The sequence below is a fragment of the Carlito syrichta genome, unplaced genomic scaffold (genome assembly GCF_000164805.1).
Source record: "Carlito syrichta isolate Samal-C Ts95f unplaced genomic scaffold, Tarsius_syrichta-2.0.1 Scaffold306509, whole genome shotgun sequence".
NCBI lineage: Eukaryota > Metazoa > Chordata > Mammalia > Primates > Tarsiidae > Carlito > Carlito syrichta.
Window position 1 is genome coordinate 20,593 of NW_007250605.1, and position 8,312 is coordinate 28,904.

Genomic DNA, 8,312 nt, shown 5'->3' on the forward strand with positions numbered 1-8,312 from the left:
AAGAGAAACAAAATTAGCTGGGCGTGGTGGCGCATGCCTGTAGTTCCAGTGCTTGGAAGGCTGAGGCAGGAGGATCGCCGGGGCCTCGGAGGTCAAGGCTGCAGTGAACTATAATCATGCCACTCTACTCCAGCCTGGGTGACAGAGAGAGACCCCGCTCAAACAATAATATTCATTCCTGGGTTCAAATCCAACTCTACTACTTAAAAGCTGTGTGATCTTGGAAAAGCCATTAACCTCTCTGGCCTCAAAAATGGGGAGGGCGATAAACCCATCTCACAGGGTTGTCATGAAGGTTAAGCAGTTTGTGCATATGTGAAGTCTTAAAATAACGCTATGCAAGCCGGGCTCGGTGTCTCAGCCTGTCATCTCAGCACTTTGGGAGGCCGAGGTGACTGGATTGCCTGAGCCCATGGGTTCAAGACCAGCGCGGACAACTCAGCAAGACCTCATCTCTACAATAAATAAAAAAGAAAATTAGCCGGGCGTGATAGGGCTCACCTGTAGTTCCAGCTACCTGAAAGGCTGAGGTGGAAGGAGCGCCGGAGCCCAGCAGGTCAAGGCTGCGGTGGCCATGAGTGTGCCACAGCACTCCAGCCTGGGCGACAGAGTGAGATTCCAACTCAAAAAAAATGGTAATAATAATAACGCTTTGCAAACAGCTGTATTATTATTACCATGATTCCTATGGCCTCCGAGCTGGGGGGGTCTCTCCCCACAAACTCTAACTGCCATCTGGGGCCCCAAACCCTTCTCACTGTGGCACTTTTGCTGCTCAGGGAAAATGACACAAAATCCCAGCCAGGGCTGGTTCCAAAATGCATGAGTTTTGAAAACACCTTTTTCTCACTGCTGGTGCCCGAAGTTCCTAATCGAGCTTCCAGATGGTTCCAGATCAGCATTCAACTCTCAGCACCCTTTCTCTCGACAGGGTCAGCTAGGAAGACTCTGCCCTCACGGTCTGTCCTGGGCTGAAAGATAAGGGCTGCTCCTCTGGGACTGGCGCTCAAGGACGCCTCTGGGCTTCGGGAACAGCAGCTGCCTGCCCCGCCCCTGCAGGGGTTGGCTTGGTGTCCAGCTCTCAGCCTCAGCCTGAGCTTGAGAACTGCCAGGCCCTGGACTCCAGCAGACAGAATGTCTCCCTGCCACGAGAGCAGCATCGTCACCGTGGCCACGAAGAGCCAGCAGGAGAGTTAGCTCCAGTGTTGACAACTGCCTGAGAGTCAGAATGTTCCAGGCACTGGGCGGCACAGTCCCTGGCCCAAAGAACACCACGACCACAGAAACAGGCTCCTTGCCAGGAAACCAGGAAGCCCATGTCCGGAGGTTTTTTTTATAGCGGAAAAGCCATTGTGGAAGGGGGGGAGGTAGGGGGATGGAAGGGGCGAGGCTGGGGACTTCCCCTTCCTGCCTCTAAAACCCGCCTGGGTAGAACGCAGGGGCAGTCTCAGAGGACACTGACCCAGGCAAGGTCTTCAATGAGGAGATGCTGAGCCGGACAGTTCTGCCGTCGATCGCACCAGCTCCAGCCTCTGGGGAGAGCTGGCACAGTCCAGGCTCCTGGCCTGCAGGCCCCCATGGCTCAGAGGAATGCACCCTTTCCCTTCCACCCCCGGGCTTGACTGGCCGAAGAGCAGTCAAGCCAGGGGGTGCTCAGACTCTGATCCGTTCCCCTGTGCCTCCCGGGAACAAGCCGGCGAGAAACAAAGTCAGGGCCAAGCCGAAGCGCTCCCACCTCCGCCCCTCCACAGGCAGGAGGTGGTGGATTTCAGAGGAAGGAAGTCCAAGGCCTAGGGTTACCATGGCAATGGTACTGCCAAGGTGACATGGACCAAGTGATGCCCTGGTGTGCGGGGGCAACAAAGGGGAGCGGCCCGCCCTCGGTTCCGCCTTGAGAGGGAAGCCTCTTCATTCTGGTCAAGCATCCGCCTCCCCTATGCCAAAACGTCCCATGGCTCCCTGCTGTCTGCAAAAGAAAGCTCAGACCTCCGCCAGGCCAAGGTCTGGTCCCCGCCTGCCTCTCCCGCCTCGGTCCCTCCTCTTTTTCTCTTTTTTTTGAGTTGGAGTCTCACTCTGCCGCCCAGGCTGGATGCATGGCCGCTCCCAGCCACCCCGCCTCGATCTGCTGGGCTCCGGCGACCCTTCCGCCTCAGCCTTCCAAGTAGCCGGAACTACAGGCGCGTGCTAAATTTTGATTTATTGTAGAGACAAGGTCTTGCCAAGTTGCCCGGGCAGGTCTCGAATCTGCGGGCTCAGGCCATCCACTCGCCTCGGCCTCCCAAAGTGCTGGGATGACAGACTGAGCCACCCAGCCCGGCCCTCTATTTCTCTTGACCCAGTGACGGCAGTCACAGAAAGTCCTGCGGTCCCCAGCTGCCCATAGCACCGTCCTTCAAGCTTCTGCTCCTGCAGGTCCCTGGCTCTAAGACTCTCTGCTCTGCCGAAGCCTCACAGAACGCCTCCTCTCCCCTTCCCCCACCCGGCCCATGCCAGCCATCATCCTGCTGTCAAACATGGCAGCCCAGCTAAGAGTTTCTGGCCCTGGCCCCTGGTCCCTATCAGGTGGGACATTTCAAAGGCAGGGCCCTGTCCACCCTGCATTTCTGCAACTCCCTGACCCCGGTGCCAACTGCATGTGGCCGAGGCTGCTGGTATTTTATGAATGAATGAGTGAACGAATGAATGAAACAGGAAAGGCTGAGCTGGCGGCAAGGTCACTGCACTGCTTGCTCCACATTGTTCCCTGACACGGGCCTGGCATTGACCGGGCAAAGATGTAGCCTGGCTCCTCTGATTTCCACGTGCCCTTTGGGGACTTTAGAAAAAGATTTGCAAATGAAAAGCCTGCGTGCAGGAGAGCTTGTCTGCAGGGCAGTGCCGGCCCACTTTTCCCGCATGCTGTCACCTCTGGCTGGCGGCGCTTGTTTGGGTGGCTCTGTGCCATGAGGGTGGCAGACCTCCACAGAGCGCCCGAGGAGCCGCGTGTACCTGGGGGTCACGGGTTATCTCCCAAAACAAAGGAGAAACAAAACCTGTCTGAACTTGGCAGGGGGTGGAGGAAGGCGGCACGAGCGGCAGTGACGTCCTCTGGTGCCAGCAAGACCCTAGATTCCCGCGGACGTGGCAGGTTAGCAAGACGCTAGTAGGCGGGTGTGTGGCACCAGGCAGTACGGGCTTATTCCACGATGCATCCGACACGTGATTGCCAAGCGGGGCTTGACTGTATCTGAGACAGGAAAAACAAACTGTCTTTCCTGCTGTCACACGCGGCAGGACGCTGCAGCCCTGGTCACCCAAATTTTGCGGGTGGGGTTTCTCCCCACCAGCAGCCCATCGTCCCGCGATACCAGATGAGCAAGCTGCAGTTCAACTCAATCTGAGTCAATCCAGTCCAGTCTGGGCCCTGCCTGCCTGCAGATAACGTCAGACCTCATGGGGTAAGGGGTTTTGCCCTGTGAGACTGCCCACTGACCCCGTTCGGGTGACAATCGCACGTACTGGCTGTCACACTCCTGACCAACTGGATATAAATCGGCTTTCCGCAACCCCCTCCTAGGCTTCAATCAATTAGCTAGGAGGCCTCGAACAGGACGCAGGGAGATATCCTTGCTGGCTTATCGTAGTAATAAAGGACACAGGTAAACAGCGAGATACAGGAAATGCAGGGGAGGGCGTGGGGGAAAAGGGGCAAAACTTCAATGCCCCCTGATAGCACCACCCTCCGCGAACCGCCATGCATTCAGCTACTCAGGAGCTCCAGGAAGCCTGTCTTCTTGGGGTTTTACGGAGACGTCCACATGGCATGATTGATTCCATCACCGGCCACTAGTGTCGACTCGATGACCTTCAGCCACTGTTCCCTCCCTGGAGGCCAGGGGAACTGGTGGACCGAAAGTTCCAGACCTCTAATCACACAGTTGGTTCCCCTGGTGCCAGCCTCCCCCACCCCGAGACTCCCCAGGGGCCCCCAGAGACTCAACTCCCAGAACAAGAGATGCTCCTTTGAGCTCAGGAAACTGCCCAGGTCTTCTGAGCACTGTATCAGAAACCAGGGTCAAAGGCCACATGCGGAAACAAAAGATTCTCCCGGCACCCCTGTCTGCGAGAGTATTAGGATTTCTGTCTCAGGAGGTATATTTGGGGCAGAGGCCAGGTACATGCCTCTTACCGTGTCACGATATGGCGGGCTGCTGCCCAGGCAGCTAAGGAGACGGCCCAGTGCAGGGAGACACTCGCCACGTGGGATCAGACGTGGCTGCGGTCTCGGTTTCCCCAGCCACACGAGCTCCGGGCAGCCACTTTACATGTAGGGGTCTCAGTTCTCTCCCCTGTGAGTGGGCCATCATCTGGGCACAGAGACCTGCTGGGGCAGTGGAAACAGAAAGACGGACATGGGCTCCGTGGGGTCGCAAACCCAGGAGGCCCTGGATTCTGACTTCACACAGCAGGTGGAGGACAGGTAGGAGTCTGCTCCATCCCCGACCTCCTGGAAAGGCAACGGGTGCTCTTCGGAGAGAGGGCAGGTTCAATGCCATGAACTGAGTGCTGGGCCGGGTGCCTCCCAGATGTTCCAGGAGGCCGCAGAGCACCCAAGTGTGGGATCTGGACTTTGAAGACAGGACGCCTGCATCTGAGTCTGAACTCCATCCGGCGCTGACTGTGCTTGTTTGCGAGCGCAGCTGCCGCAAAGGACCACAGACCGAGGAGTCGAGCCAACAGAAATCTGTGGTCTCACGCCCTCGGAGGCTGGAAGGCTGTGGTCTGGGTGCGGGATCCTTCTGAGGCTGGGAGGCCGGACCCGTTCCGGCCTCCCTGTGCCCCGGCCTGTTCACCCTCTTCCAAACACTCCTTGGTCCCCCAGCGGGTCTGTGTCCACATTTCCCCTGCTAAAAGCACGGCGGTCATGCTAGATTGGGGTCCACCCTAGTCTGGTCGGACCCAGTGTGACCTCTTCTTAGCAAGGATCCTGCTTCCAAATAAGGCCACCTTCCGAGGTGCTCAGGATTAGGGCTCCAGCCTGTGACTTTGATGGGGCAGGGGACACAATTCAGCCCGTTGCCCTGGGTGTGAGAGTCGGCCATCGCTCCATGCCTCAGTCCCCTGGCCTGGAAACCAAAGACGCCGCGTAACCCCCACGCCTGTTGTGAGGGTGAGGTGACTTACTACAAGGAAAGCACTGAAACTGCCCGTCTGCCACTGGTGCCACACAGACGTTCACTGCTATCGTGTGGCCTGTAGTCATGGGTGTGTGGCTAACTGTCTAGAGCAGTGGTCACAACTGCGTATGCCTATCGGGGATGGGCAGTTGCCTAGCCAGGTGACGTGGGCTGACAAGGGCGGGTGGACCCAGCAGATGGGACAGGAGAAACCCTCACCGAAAGGGGCTTTCATAAGTCCAACCTTGTCAGGCACACTCAGCAGACACAGCAAAACCCACCTCTACCCTGGGTGGAACTCACCGGCGGGGGTAGAGCTCCTGGTTGCTCTTTTTTTTTTTGAGTTGGAGTCACCCAGACTGGAGGGCAGTGGCCTCTCCCGGCCACCGCAGCCTCGACCTGCCGGGCTCCGGCGATCCTTCCGCCTCAGCCTCCCGAGTAGCCAGAATTACAGGCGCGCGCTCCCACGCCCGGCTGATTTTTTGATTTTATGGTAGAGATGAGGTCTCGCCTGCATAGGCGGGTCTAGAACCCCGGGCTCAGGCCATCCACTCATCTCAGCCTCCCAAAGGCGCAGGATTACAGGCTGAGCCACCGAGCCCGGCTTCCTGGTTGCTCTTGATGTCAGTGGAAAAAGCAAACGGATCATGACCTACGTGACCCTTGGGTGGGGCGGACAGCCATTCTGGAAGGAGAGCTCTCTCGTGCACGAACAGGGCAGGGCCAGGCGCAGGGGCTCACGTCTATAATCCCAGCTCTTTGGGAGGCCGAGGTGAGAGGAATGCCTGAGCTTACGGGTTCGAGACCAGCCCGGGCAACTTGGCAAGACCTCATCTCTACAATAAATAAAAAAAATTAGCCGGTCATGGCAGCGTATGCCTGTAGTTCCAGCGATTTGGAAGGCTGAGCTGGAAGGATCACCTGAACCCAGTCGGTTAAGGCTGTGGTGGCCGTGAGGGCTCTACTGCACTCTAGTCTGGGCGACAGAGTGTGGCTCCCACTCAAAAAAAGAGAACAGGGCAGGAGCTGACTCTCTGGCCTAGAAGGAACCCAGCTGTCTTTAGCCTGAGCCCCAAGCCCACCGAGATAGGTCAGTGATGCCTGCCCCATCTCCGGTGCCCGTCAGTCCTCACCAGCCCAGGCCAGTGCTCTGGCCACTGCACGCCACTGAGGGTGGCAGGAGGACAGATCTCACGGGGCCAGCCGAGGTGGCCAGGTCTCAGAGCCGCTGCTCGGGCTTTAGCCCTCCTGGGGGTGGCTTCAGAGGGAGGGGGCTCTGCCGACACCTTGACGGGGACCCCTACCTGTAGCCCCGCGAGAGTCAGTCCCTGCGGTTTTAGGGCCACTCAGCTTGTGGGCACCAGGGGCGGCAGCCTCGGAAACGGGCACTCCCCGTCCCCCCGCTCCCTACAGACAGGCCTGACGGCAGCTGCCTCGCCCTGGCCGCCTGCCCCTAGGTCTCCTTCTATCCATAACCACCGCCCGCTTCCATGAGTCCCCTCCTGAGTCTGGATCCCCGGACGGCCCCTCCCTCCGGCCATAGCTCCCTAGGCCTCCTCTGCCCTGGCCCGGCCCTGGCTTCCAGCCCCGGTTCCAGCTCCCACGCCCCACCAAGCTCTCCCTGGAGTGGACCCTGCTCCTCCTGTTTGAATGTTCGGCTGCGTGTGACAACAGCCACATCCTGGCTCCTCCTTGGCCCTGGGCCAGCCCTTCTGCTGCGCCCTTGAGCACCTCCCCGGCCCTGGTCTCTGCCGAGTGCCCGGCGTGCTCCGTTTCACCCTCCTCTCTGGTCTCTCCATTCCTGACAGCATCCTGTTCCTCGGAGAGGTCCCCTCTCTGCTCCCGCCTCCTGCTCTCTCTGCAGAGGCCTCCGCCTCCTCGAGCTCCGCACCTCCAGCCCATCTCCCGAGCCCCTGTCTCACGCCCGGGCCATTCTCCCTCCGCCCCGGCCCCAGGGTCTGGGTCCAAGCCGGCATCCCCTCTCCGCCAGACTATCGCAGCCCTTCCTCTGGGTCCTGTCCAATCCGCTCCAGGCAACACACCCAGGACAGCCCCAGAGAGTCCTCTGTCGCCTGCAGGGTGACCCTCCACGCTGGGTCGGCCCTGGCTTCTCTCTCTCCGGCCCCTCTTCCCCCGACAGGCTCTCGGTCCCCACCCACTCTGTTGCTCTCACAACCCATCACTCACCCCGAAACACAGCCTCGTCCTGCCAGTGGGGCGTTGGGTCTGTTCACCCCTCTCCACTCAGCCAGGGCTGTCAATACCTAGACGAGGTCAGTACCCAGACGAGGTCAGTACCCAGATGAGGTCAGTACCCAGACGAGGTCCATTCTAGACGAGGTCCGTTCTAGACGAGGTCAGTTCCTAGACGAGGTCAGTGCCAAGATGAGGTCAGTACCTAGACGAGATCGGGATCGAGATAAAATGAGTGCCGAGACAAGGTCAGTGCCGAGACAACGTTCTAAACCCCAGGGCCGAGGCTACCAACTTCCCAAAGCATTTCCTGTTCCGTCCCCTCTCTCCAGCTCCAGGGAGCAATCCTTCCCTCCCTCGCTGGCTTGACCGCAGAGGGCTCCGTCCGGGGCAGTGGTGTTTCACTCATTTGCTGTGACACAGATCTCTCTTCTTGAGGCCAGGGACATTTTCGGGGACATAATTAGTCCTCGGTAAACATGGATACTGGGTGGATGGATAGAGGCATGGATGGACGGAAGCATGGAAGGAAGGGAGGGAAGGGGGAAGGAAGGAAGGCTGGCTGTATCCCAGTCCTTCTCAGCCCAAAGATTCTGCCCCCCGTGACCCCTTCCCAAGCCCCTGGGCTCTGGGAGAGCAAGTTCTAATGTCCTGGCTACTGGCCCACCCCACCCACTCACCCGGCAGCTACGGACCTCGCTGCATCTCCCCAGAGTTTGTATGTTGAGATCCTAACCCCAGTGTGGCTGCATGTGGAGACATGGCCTTCGGGGAGGGAATAAACGTGAAATGGGCTCGTAGAGTGGGTCACTAGTCTGATAAGGTGGGTGGCCTTCTAAGAAGAGAAAGGTGGCCGGGCTCAGAGGCTCAGCCTGTCATCCCAGCACTTTGGGAGGCCGAGGCGAGCGGATTGCCTGAGCTCGCGGGTTCAAGACCCACCTAGGCAACCTGGCGAGACCTCGT